Source organism: Siniperca chuatsi, linkage group LG23 (genome assembly GCF_020085105.1).
Source record: "Siniperca chuatsi isolate FFG_IHB_CAS linkage group LG23, ASM2008510v1, whole genome shotgun sequence".
NCBI classification, from domain to species: domain Eukaryota; kingdom Metazoa; phylum Chordata; class Actinopteri; order Centrarchiformes; family Sinipercidae; genus Siniperca; species Siniperca chuatsi.
In genome coordinates this window covers 18,780,323-18,793,689 of record NC_058064.1, presented here as the reverse complement: position 1 = coordinate 18,793,689, position 13,367 = coordinate 18,780,323, and the positions used below count along the sequence as shown (strand labels likewise).

General features: G+C 40.2%; 1 protein-coding gene across 7 annotated transcripts in view; it reads right to left on the bottom strand.

Moving 5' to 3' along the window:
- Positions 1-13,367, bottom strand: part of osbpl8 (oxysterol binding protein-like 8) — a 100,197-nt gene that overhangs the window by 59,650 nt on the left and 27,180 nt on the right. Inside the window, exon 1 of one of the 7 annotated variants that reach the window (XM_044186977.1) lies at positions 3,160-3,813. The exons of 5 other annotated variants lie outside the window; for them this stretch is intronic. The gene's annotated coding sequence lies outside the window, so the exon portion shown is untranslated. Of the gene's footprint in view, positions 1-3,159; positions 3,814-13,367 lie in introns of those variants that run through there. One more of the 7 variants, XM_044186975.1, reaches the window with a different exon arrangement.

Genomic DNA, 13,367 nt, shown 5'->3' with positions numbered 1-13,367 from the left:
TGCAGACGGCATTTAATTACACTGTAACATTTCAGCACGTCAGCCTTTAAAACAGGGGAGGTGGGGGTAGCCGAGTGGGTCCATGGGCCCTCACAGAGAGTGGAGTCTCGGTTTCATCACTGTGGGGGGGCTCGGGGACAGCATGGAGGTGACAGGGTAAATGTTCTTAAGAGGAAGAGTGGTAGCAATATTGAAGATCTACAATGGTTGTGAGGGAGGTGTCGGTTTAGGTACAATACTAAAATTTTAACTACAGAAGTGAAGTGAAATGAAGTCAAATGCTATTTTGTGATCATTTTCATTCAAAGCACCTCACAATAGCGCAAGGGAATACATTCTTAGTAGAGGCATAGTGGGAATGAGCTGGCCTTCATAAAATTAGTATAATGCTCTACCCATTGATTAAAGGAAGTGCAGTAAGCAATTTGGCCCAGTCTCAGCATAGCAAAGCTGTGAGCTGGGCCATTAGCCATCTGAAATTCAAACCATCATCGAGGATTGGCTCAACAATGAGGAAATGGAACCACTGGCTGATCGCAGCTGGATTTCTTTGTTTTTAGATAGCTGAAGTGTCGGCAGGGGGTTCAAAATGGAAATATGTCATTACATAGAGTTTGAGTTGAGGTGTTGTCTGCAGACTCCTAACTACTGTGTGTGTGTTAATTCATCAGGGTTTGAGAGTTTCTTGATAGCTGTTGAAATATTAAAAGCTGTATACCTTGCATTTCATCATAAACTAATGCAGAAAGGATCCAACTGCAACATCTACACTGTAGCATGGGAGTTGTGGGCTGCTAATGCTGCAGTGCAAATTGGGGCTGTAGAATTAGCACTAAAAAGATCTTATATTCGACACTACAGAATGTATGATTAATTTAGTCTGTTTCCAGACCTCTGTATCAATGCCCACATCTACAAATTTTTCAACGAGGTGTTGTCCTCACTGAAGGCTGTTTCCTTGGTTGGAAAAACAACAGAGCCAATCAGAGTTTTGTTAGCGGGATTAAGATCGAAGACTTCCTGTGCCAAAGCCAGAAAAATTCCGAATGAAAAATGGCCACAGGCATGGGTGAGATAGACGCAGCTGTTCTTGTTGTAAGTCGACTTAAAGAAATAACAACTCTTAAATAGACATATTTCTACAAAAGACATGACAAACAGTAAGTTATTTGCTCCTGACACTCTGCTACTGCTAACTACTTCTATGTAAACTCAAAATGACAGCAGAACAGATGCAGAGATATAGTATACGGAAATGCCACTTGCTACATAACCGCCCCTCCCAAACAGAAAATAGCCAGTGGTGGAATGTAACTAAGTACCTTCACTCATGTACTTTACTGAAGTACAATTTGGTATGGGTATGGTAATTTTAACTCCACTTCATTAATATAACAGCTATAATTCCTATAAGTTATTATATACAAAACATAATAATCATATAAAATACAATGCATTGCTGTACGTTAATCTAGCCAGCAGTATATAAATTAAAATGAACTTCACCTCAACCAGTACCATAACATGCTAATTATTATTATTAATGCATCACTAATAATGATCCAATAATATAACACAGAGAGAATAATATACCACATATCTTTAGTACCTTTCCTGGTAATACAGGACTTTTACTTGGACTTTTTACATTATGGTTTTGCTACTTTTACTTAAGTAAATGATTTGAATACTTCTTCCACCACTGAAAACAGCCAACATGAACACAATATCAGACTGAATAATGAAATGAAAACAAAATGGCAATTCAATCTGATTACGAGGCTATAATTCATTCATATGATTGCACATAAGTGTTTTGGTGGTCTGCAGTGTAATACCATTTGAATGCTCAATTCCCTGTCCTGTTGTCGGAAGCAGCATCAAGCTAAACTCCAGACTCGACCAGAACTATCAATATGATTACCCTCACTCCAGCCCAGCTGCCTTCACCCCTGTGCTGCAGCCAAGACTCCTGCCTCTTCTGTGGGGGGAAAAAATGAAATAACAGAAACACAACAATCCTGGAAAACTGTTGTTACGTAACTGCATCCCAGCAATAGATAATTGGTTAATTTGTCCTCATTCAAATGAGCCACACACATGGTAAGGCATTTAGGTAGCAAATAAGAATCCTGATTGCAATTTTTGCTGTTAAGTTATGTGATTGCCAGATAGAAAATAAAAGTACTTCATTTTGTCTCTTTTAAAACTGTAGTTGAAGGCTTCATTAGGTTTTTAATTGGACCTGAGAGCATTGCACTAAGGAACTATCATGTTTCTATAATGCACTCGATGTCGCGAGCAACCAGAGACCGACCTCCCCTCTCTGTCATTAGCCTCGATTAGATCCATGCTTTGGCTGTCAGCCAGCAGCAGTCCACCCAGTTCAGATACATGCAAGGATCTCTCTGAAGAAACAGAGAACAAATATTGAGCCATGCAACTGTCTCCACCACGCTAATAGAGGCAGCATGATCAGTATTAGCTGTACACATAGCCCTTAAGCAAAGCGTGCTAGTGAGTGTTGGCCTTCATTCAGTAGTGGTGTTGACGCCGACAGCAGAAACAGCATCTTCTTCTTCTTCTTCTTCTTCTTCTCCTCTCGGAAACAGCTGATCAGTCATGTGAGTTAAATGTTCGCTGCGTTAGATCTTATTTGGAAAAAGTGTTTCCATCTCCCATTATGACTCTTTTTATTAAAAGACAAAAACTACCTCAAGCAAGCGTAAAAACTTTTTTTTTGCAAAATTGAGGATGTTTTTTTAATTTTGCCGTTTCCATCAATCTTTACTAATGCAATACTTCAAAATGCGCATAAAAATATATGTTGATGGAAACACAGCTAGTGACAACATACTGAGCAAACAACAAGCTGGAGTGGAAACAACACAGTAGACTCTGTGTCCAAGTGTGAAACCTTATCACAAAGACAAGTTGAAAGCTTAAAAAACAAACCTCTATGGCAATACCACATGACAAAAAATTATTTTCTAAGACTGATTGCCAGGTTTTTGAACATGTCTACATCTTATTGCAGAACAAAATTCTTCAAATGCGACTGCACACAATACGATCAACTTCAACTCAATCTGACACAAAGTCTAATCTGCCCACTCCTGCTTCCCGTTTTGACACTTTACAGTGTTAAGGTTCACTTACAGAAAGAGAGGAAATGCGTATCGTGTGCCAGTCAGGCGAGGGAGGTGAGCTCGTCGCTGCTGCCGCTTCTTGGTCAGACTAAACCGGGTGCGACAAGCCACTGAGCTCAGTCCCGTCTCTCCCACACACACACCAAACACTGAAGGGAGGAGACAAGGCAGAGAGAACGAGCATGCGAGAGACTTTGACCTCCCTCTCCGAGTGCTTTTCCTTCTCTTTCCTGCTCTTTTTCTTCTTTTCTCATCAGTCAGAGCCTCCAGTAATTTTCTTGTTGTCATCACTAGCATTTGTTTACTCTCCCCATCCATCATTCTCATTCCGTCTTTTCCTTTATCTACTTTTCTCTCTCTATGAACCCCCTATCAGGCATTTTGACTACAACACAACTCTTTTAAACATGTTTTTCCGGCAAACATCATCTGAAACACACAACACCACAAAACAAGGAAGTAGGCTGTGGCTGAATCTATTGTATTGAAGCAGTTATTAGTGCACGTCAGAGCTCCTTGTACACTAAGCACTACTGTAACCACATGGCTCTTCCTCATGCTGTTGTTGACTGAGACCCTTCTGCACCAATAAACCAATGCGGCCGCCCCGGCCACCATGGAAAATCACCCCATAGGAAGACGCATGCACGGCACAGCCCTCCTGCGACCTAATTATGGGTCCAATAATGCAAGCTTTAATGCAGTCTCCGGTGCTACTGTTTCCATTAACCTGCTTAACTGTTTTCCCACACACCACAGAAGGGGAGCCATTTAAAGATACAATGCCAAATGTAACATATGAACATGTAAACATGTTGAAGAGTTTGTCAGTACTGTAGATGCATTAACCAAAGGTCGTTTGTGGATGCAGCAACACACTGGATTCAATTTGATTTTAGTCTCATCTTCCATAAGAGTGAATCAGCAAAACAAACCAAATGCTTTCGATGTCATCAACAAACACATTTAGTCTCCTCAGGCAAGGTGAAACTGAGGTCTGTGTATTTACTTTTAACAACTTTCAACATTTTTGTTAGTACTCTGCAATTAGGATAAAAAGGATGAGCGATGGTAAAGCTCAGTGTACAAGTAGTTCAACAGTCGACAGCAGCTGCTCTAAGAAGTGGCACTACATGAATGCAGCTTGCTGTGGTTCTCAGCAAATTTGACACCAGCTTGCGAGAAATGTGATTTAGAACTTGATAAGGTTGCTAACGGTACAATGTACTGTGAAAAAACTTAGTAATAGTAATAGTGTGAAAACGTCATGCCACCAGTTTTGTTTCCAAATCTCCCTGGCAAGTCACTTCAAAGCCACCATCTGCTTTGACACATTTTTTGTTTGCTAGATATGTGAATGTGCCTGTTGCCAGGTAATTTTTTTACAACAAATAGTTAGACATTTTTGGAACACGCTTATGTTCCAGACTATTTCCTGGAGTCTTGTCATCAGCGTGAGTATGCCGGGCAACCAGACTAGTCTCCATGTATTGACTAGGCCAGGCCAAGAAGTAGTCTGGCACCCATAAAACCACAAGGTGTTGTTTTTATACTTTGGGTTAAACAAAAAAAGACATAGTGTGTTGAGGTGCTAGTTTCTGTTAGATTTTGTTACTCCCGTCAGAGCCAGGCTAGCTGTTTATCTCTGCTTCCAGTCTTTATGCTAAGCTTAGCTGACCGGCTGCTGACAGATATGAGAGTGGTATCAGTCTTCTCATCTATTTAAAAAGCAGTCAATACTTTGGCAACAAACATCACTGATTAATAAAGCTAACTGAGCTTAGTCATAAAAGTCAGAAGTTCAAACTGACACATTTTGGCTATTTGGGGGCAGCAGAACAAACTGTAAACACAACACTGACGTATTATCACCTTATTAAGTTGCTACCTAAGTACACATCCAGCAGACACGGAGCAACATTTGCATTCATTTGGCATCATGTTTCTGCCCACCTGATTAATGTTTACCCTCCTGTTAGCCCTGTTCTGGTCTCCACCAACTCCTGAGAAAAATATCTGTGTCTTTCGCTGCTATATGTTCCACTATGTTCACCAGCTAGTCACCAGCTAGCTGCCTGCTCCATCAAGGTTGATGAGAGCAGTGTAAAACAGTAAAGTTGCAGGCCGTAAAACCAAAACAATGAGCTGAGAGACGCTAATGCCAGGTTCAGTCTACACAATATTTTTGTCTGTTGCAACTACACGTTGGTCTCCGACCAATCATAGCTTGCCGTCTTTCACGATGTGCGTGATGTCAGCAGGAAGGAGGTGCTAGGGACCGACTTTCGTGAACAAGAATGGGCAGTGGCGGTGTGTATGATAGTGGCTGTCTTGTATTTGGAAAAGCCTAAAAAAAGAAAGAAAGAAAACGACAGCTTTCCTCTGTTTACAGTTGTGCACAGAAGAGCGTTCTGTGCTCCTATTGGTCGACATTTGGAATACGTCGTGGAAGGCAAAACAATTCTAACATGCTAGTCTTTTTGTCACAATGTTGTGAGGCATGACAGATGCAGCGTCGGCTGTCATCCACTATGATGCACTACACTGGATATTATCGGGCTGATACTGTGTAGTCTGAACCCGGCATAAAAGACTCCGCAGAGGTGAGCGGAAATGCAAAGTCGGATGATAATGCTTTCTGACTTTGTCACTAAGAGCGACACCTTTCACATTACATGTAGTCCTTTGATCCATTGTTAAAAATATTGATTATAGCAGCTTTAAAATGTGCTATACCTATTTGACTAACTTTTAACTAACAGTTTGTAAACTAACAGTTTAGCCAGATTATCTAAACCCCTTTATTTGAAAGTAAAACTGAAAGTCAGTGCACCCAAAATGTCAGTTATATCCCATCACTGCAGAGGGAAACTATGGTAAGTATGGTCTATGACGGTTTAGATTTTTTCCTTGTTTGTATGGCCTCTGCTGCATTTTATGGCTCATTACAACTACAAACTTGTCAATATATGGAATTGCATGGATACTGTATACTCTGCATGTTACAAGTGCTTATAGCATGCATGTGCATGCGTTTGTGCTGGTAGAACATGAGAAACTGAAGGAGTGTGGAGCTGAATAAGAGTGTGTAAATGTTGTCAATATTGGAAGAATATGTATAGTAAGTATTTTGAAGACGCAGTAGCTGCTATTTCAAGTTGTGGAAACCCTCTTTCACAGAAGTGTAGTTATACACATGAAAAAACAACAATATGCTCTGTCCTGATAGAGGAAATTGGCTAAAAAAAAATTCTTAACAGGCCTACAAAAGAAGAGTTGTAACGGAGCAGTCTACGTGTAGTCTGCTGAGAGAGATGACTATGATTCACATCATGGGGTTAGATGAGAGAAGTTATTTGCATGTTGATACTGTGGTGGTAAAGGAAGTAAAACAACCCAAAACTTCCTTCAAGGAGACTGAAAATAGCAGAATCGACCAACCAAACAAACAAACTGCATCCATCACATTCAGAAATGTAAAGCTCATTTGCAATGGAACACTGGTCATTTTAATTAGACAAAAGAGCTCAGCTGCAGGCAGGAAATTCCTGCTGAGCGTGATTCACTCTGTGACTTTGACAACGTTTTCTCAAAAAAGACGGAATAACAAAGCACCCCTTTATGGAAGTGACTGTGGCAGCAGCACAAAGACACTTAACGATAATTTGGGTTTACACTGAGAATTCTTGAGAAAGTTCTGCAAAACTCTGTAATTTTCAAATAAGCAGAACCTTCTAAAACTGATTTATTTCAAAGGGCACTTGTTTAGTGACTCAAAACTTCCCCTACTTTAGAATGCCATCACAAATCTTTAAAGTCACACATCCACGTCAAGTTTACAGATAAAGGTATCTTTATCTGTTTGTATGTAAATTACGTTTCACATTTGTGCAGGATTAAAGCAAGGGAAGACCCAAATTCGACTTGCAGTTTGTCAGAGCTACGCAGGATAACAGCATGGCAGGCTGTAAGTCTTGTCTCAAAACAATCTAAACTGTGATGGAAACCGAGAGAAACAGAGAGATCCTTTTGTACCCACATCTAGAAAAAAAAACTATTTGTATGGTTTTGCTCGCAGCAAAATTCACCGCAAGCGTTCTTCGATTTAATGCAACATGTGATTGGCCAACTACCGCAGCTACAGCTAGCAGCTACATACAGCAGGCTGCCCCTACACACACACACACACACTGAGCACTTCTTGGACCCGGACCCAGCTCCAGACCAGTGTGTGGAGTGCTGGTGCTGAGGAGCAGCAGGCAGGCCAGGCAGGAGAGTGTGTGTTTCAGTGTGTTTACCGGGGAAACTTCAGCTCACAATGCGCTGTATCAGCAGCACCGCTGGCTTTGCGTTTGTTTTTTGGCGGTTTGTTTGTAAAACAGACAGACCAGAGCTACGTAGCCTAATACAACCTCTATGCTTGACTCAAACTGTTAACTCATAGTCCTTCAGCATTAATGTTTCCCATTACTCAGCACACACAAGGCTGGTCTGTTGTGTTGGCTCTTTACACTTATCTCTTGCATTAAAATTTAATTAAAGAACACTTTTAAAATGTATTTGTGTAAAAATCATTTGGATGGGGAGGAGTGGTGGCATTTTACCCTACTGAATGCTTCCATTCACATGATGGGTATCAAATCAAGTACTCTATTGGTGTCTGTATCACTTTAAGGGTACTGATTTTGGTACTGGTATCGTAAATTTTTAAACAATACCCAGCCCTAAATGTGACGCCGCACAGCGCAAGGCAGGGCAGCGTGACTCGTGTGGCTGCTCCAACGCTCTCAGCTGCGGTGATGAATGTTAGTCAAGTTGGCTAAACTACTTTTGAACCAGACGCTGGTACAACCTCCTCTACTACCGGCCCGTGTGAATGACTTCTTCTAGCATTACCATCGGCTTTTCCCACATTAATGGATCACACTTCTATCAATATGGGAAACCACACATAGGTACCGTCAAAAATAATGATTGTAACTGATGAGTTTAACAGACCCAAGATATAAACTCCCTGGCTGTAAACATTTCACGTTGCGGGATTTATAAGGATTTATACTGACATTTTGCTGAGGCTTTATTTTTTGTTTCCAATTCTTGATCATTTCAGATTCAGAATCGACTTCTAGGGGATGTTAAGCTTAGGCTTGAATAGTGACCTAATGTATATGGTGAAAAAAAAAAATATTAAAAATATTGTGATAAAATGAATTTCATAGCATTTGTTTCTCTGTCTTACATATTCCATATGAGATAGCTCATTCACGCTCAGAGAACTGGCTTTGGAATGTAGAGTTTTACAACATTCTGAACCACTGCTGCACTTTTCCTCCATCCCTAAAAGGAAAACATTACAAAAAGCACATTATTCTATAGCTCCTATAGTATAGGACATTCTGTATACTAAACGGAGGATACATTTATGAATGCTTGAATGACTTCAACAAAGGGTACCACTGTGTGTAGGACTGTATACAGTACTTGTGCATAATAGCTACAGGATAAATTTGTAAAAGGGGACAGGCATCATACATAATGTCACACACGATTGCGAGGATGGCTGCCACTCCTCTCTCTTCTCAGTATCGAAGCCAGCAGAAAATATACTACATCGTAACTACAGCCAGTGAGCTGACGCACAATATATTACCCTCCTCGAGCCAAAGGAATTGGATGGATTGGATACTCCAAGAGGGATGTGTGTGTACCTGTCAGAGAGTTTAATGGGTTTTGAACATTTCAACAATAGGGTCCTATGGGTCCCTATAGTAAAAAGCAATACTTTAACCTACAAATTATCCAATCTATGTAATGCTACATGCCCCTGCCTTTTTCATTCTCAGTGTTCATAAATCCATACTGTCTTAATTACTGCCCTCAAATCAACTGCCCACCCACCACCTCGGCCCAGCTAAAAGACAGATTTGTTCAGTCAGGACTGAACAAATCTTGGCAGGAGACACTCAGTTTTTGCACTGCACTTACTTAAATCCTTAATGTTGAAATCTGCAACTTCCCCCACATCATCTGAAGTTCACTTTCTGAAGTCTTTTGAAAGTTACTGCATATTTTCACACTTTCATTTGCAGTTTTTCCACATCAGAGGCCAAGCTAAAGCCGTGGAGGATAAGCTTGCTTTTCCTGTTTACTTTAACCCATTTACTTTAGTAGTGAGAATGTGTGTCATCAGCCCAGGCTGTCAGCTCGGTTCTGCCAACAGCACCCGGAGTACGACCGCTGATGTACAGAAGCATTGCAAGACCCTGTACCTAGCTCTGCCAGTTCAAATTTAATTTTTTAACAGCAGAATCAAAATTAATCAATAGAGTAATATTAAGAGTTATATGTGGATAGCTATTGGCATTGCGTCTTGCATTTCTGGGACGCTGTTGTTTTGTTTAATTGTGCTTTTTTATTTTGTTGATACCTGGGCAAAAGCAAGCAAAGTATAAGCTATGCAGGAAAGCTATGTCTGATATCATTAGTCTATGACATCAATCAAAACAATAATGCTTTGCTGTTTTATGGTATTTACCACAAGGACAAATCAATTATAGTATAGTAGAGCTTCTCCACAACAGAAGTCTCAATTGACCATGATGGAATGCAGCCACAAGACATGTTGCATTTTAAGTATGGGGTGTGGTCAGGACCACATCAAAGCTACCAACAGCTAAATTATCAGTTTCCATAAAATAATGTGGGCATTCAGCAACCCACTGAAAGCACCACGTTCATGACCACTCTCTGTTTTCAAAAGGCATTCTAGGAAATGTAGGAAAGCACTAATTGAAGCAGAGGTATCACTTTGTAAAGATCTATTTTCAATATGACATTAAAAAGTATTTTCCCCTTATCAGTGTAAAAAAAGCCACATTAAATCTACTTTGATTCACTGTTGTAAAACAATCAAACATGAAAACTGAATACTTTTATAGGCAGTATAGACAAAGCACATTTTAGGAAAGTGGATGCAACTAAAAAGTAAGTTACACATCTCCTCCAGACTGCCCTCGTCTTTGCTCTGTGCTCTCATATACTGAGTACTCATGTTAAGGCATTTTCAAATTAACTAGACAAAGGGTAGGGATGAATTTATCAAAACACCTGTTCAACAAGCATAAACGTGGAGAAAAGCAATGTTTTCAACTGCTATATCCACAGTCATCCATCTGCCACCAATATGATATAGCCAGTGTTTAGCCTACTGTTTAGCCAAATTAGCCACATTTCTAAAAATTTTTGCAAATCCTTGTATACTTATAGACAGCAGCCCCCACCAGGTACCTGCCAGGCAGTCGATCTGCATTAGCAGTAAGAGTGCCAGGAGACTGGACCAAAGCGACGGGCCCGACATGCAAAGGGCAATTCATTGAGTCCATTAAGCAGTTACACCATTTGCCACAGGATAAAAGTTTTTTCTCATTAATTTCAGCTGCTCAAATCCCTTCAGTCAGTGATCTCCTAGTCACAGATCCTCTTCTCTTACCTCTAAGCTACCTCAAACCCATTGTTCAAGTGCATAATGGCTGTCTATGTGCCTTTTCACTGCTGCCTATTCTGAACAGCAGGTCACCAGCTCTTTCATTACAGTATGTACAATGCAAATGACAGCAAACTGAATGGTGGTGGATGGTTGAAACAGGAGGGGGGGCTGGCTGCCATAAACCTTCCCGAAGCGCCTCCTGACTGTGAGGATGTCAGAGCGAGGGGAGAAGCGGCAGACACCTGGCGTGCTTCCCAGAGCCTTTCATCTAGTGTTGGAAGCCATCCTCTCTACCAACGGGCCCCAGCAGGATATGCTAGCAACACAATACGTCCCACAGTCTAAGTCTCACACCATCCTGGCACAGCACACTCATAATGTGTGATCAAGGGATAACATACTGCCCCAGAGCCTCCACAAAAGAGGTTTATTGCTAAATCGCAGAAAGGTACACATTCATCAAATTGAATTCAATCCAGAAGAAAGCATTCAAAAGAAACAGTAACTACACCGAAGTGGCTTTCAAACCAATTTATTCATCAGCAGTTTAATTATGCAGTCACTGAAATAGGCTCTGGAGAAGGCGGGGTGAGAAATTAGCTTGCACTACTAACAGTACTAACAGATATGGAGTGTTATTAAAACTCACTCCCACTCTAAGCAAGACTCAAAGACGTAGGAAAGGGCTGTTAGTGCTGCTCGTATACAATCCCATTGTGTGTCACTGTGTGTGGAGGCCTGTGGGAGAGATGGCCAGCAACGTTATCACCCCAGTTATCTGTAATTATAATTGTCCTCCTGCTCACTGCAAAACTGGCTATTGAGGATTATGATTCAGGTGAAATGAAAGGGCAGAATCACAACCCTGGGAGCTGAGAGGAGGGAAGTGGTGTTTTATGTTTGGGTGTGTGTGCTGACTGAAGGTGCCACTGGTTCCCATCCTTGCTCAGTCACCTTACTATATGTAGACGTTCCTTTATAAGATAAACAGTGAGGATATAGTTTTGATGCGCTTGCTCAGAACATACATATTTCTCTGATTGAACACAGGCTGATCTGTACTGATGGTCTCAGATTGACCTCCCTTGTAATAACTAAGAGGTACCACAAGGTTCTGTATTTGGACCATTAATATTTACAACCCACATAAACAATATTCCTACTCAAACACGTCATACAAAATATTTTTTTATGCAGGTGATACAATTTTGTATGCATGTGGCCAACTCAAGCTGTGTCTAGATTAGTCAAGCTTTGCATAACCTGCAACTTGTGTTGAATACAGGTAAGACAAAGTATATTTTACTGACAAAAACTCAGAATTCCATTTTACATCCCACATATAAAGGTACTCTAATTTAAGTTGTTCAATCTTAAACATTTTGAGGACTTTGGTTAGATAGCAGTGTTACTTTTAAACCTCATGTGGAACAACTGGCACAAATCTGAAGATAAAAATGGGTTTCTTATATCAGAATAGAGCATGTTTTTCTCTTGAGGAAAGGGAAACCATTGTGCAATCAACCAGCATGTCAGTGCTTGGTTATGGAGATATCCTGTACTCACATGCTGCTCACTCCACTTCAAAACAACTTGATGCAGTTTATTATTGTGTTTTGCACTTCATTACAGGAGATGAATATCATACTCATCACTGTGTAATATATGAAAAAGTAGGCTGGTCCTCACTACAAGAATAAACTACTGTTCACCAGATCAGATCTCAGGACTGGCTACCACTTGATACCACATGAGTAAATACTGAACTTGCCATCCAGTACTTACCCAATACTACCAAATAAATAGAATTATTTTCATATTGGAACTTTTTTAAAAGGTGTCTGTAATAGTTTCTGATGCTGTTTGTATGAATGTACTCTGGTCTCAATGAGATTACTGTACCTGATTAAATAAAGACTATATCATGCTATGTTTTGAGCAGTCTAGCCAATAATGAAAGTGTCAAAATGTATGCACTCTATTTATGACCATAACAGATAGGGACGGGACTCTCTAGGTACCTCACGATTTGATTCCAATTCAGAGGGGTACGATGCCATGATAAAACGATTGTCGATGCATCTTGAAGCATCTACATTTTTTGATTTCTATACATGATTTATTTTTTCTCACTGTGTAACTACTTGCTACTTTTAAAACATAGCATATTTGTAACGATCCATACTTAAACAGAGGAATTTATTTCCATTATCTTTTAGTTTAGCTAGACAACTCGCATTAGGTGTGTAAATGCAGAAAATATATATTTTATTTTTTTCAAGAGAGAATCGCGATGCATCTAAGAATAGATTATTTTCCCCCACCCCTAATAACAGATGCCTGAGAGGAGGCCTGCTGTGTGGTTTGTAAAATCATAAAACTATCTACAGAAAACACAAAAAAAAACTTCGAATGATGAGGAACTACAGGCTATTAAATTAAATTGTGTCCAAGAAGATTGACTTCTGAGGGCAGATATTTTTATTTTTAAAGCCGGATTTGCCTCTAGTAGAGAACTTTCAACCTGGAACACCAAACAACTAGTTGCAACAACTTCATATTTTAGTACAGAACAAAAAACAAGAACTGTGGATGACTGTGTCCTTTTCATTTTCAGGGGCCTGTTTCATCACCATTTCTGTCCCTAGGAAAGAGGATGTTGGAAAAAAAAACACAGCTCTGTATGACCTTTAATTGTCAGCAGCCAAAGTGACTTTAGCTGTCTTGCCTAT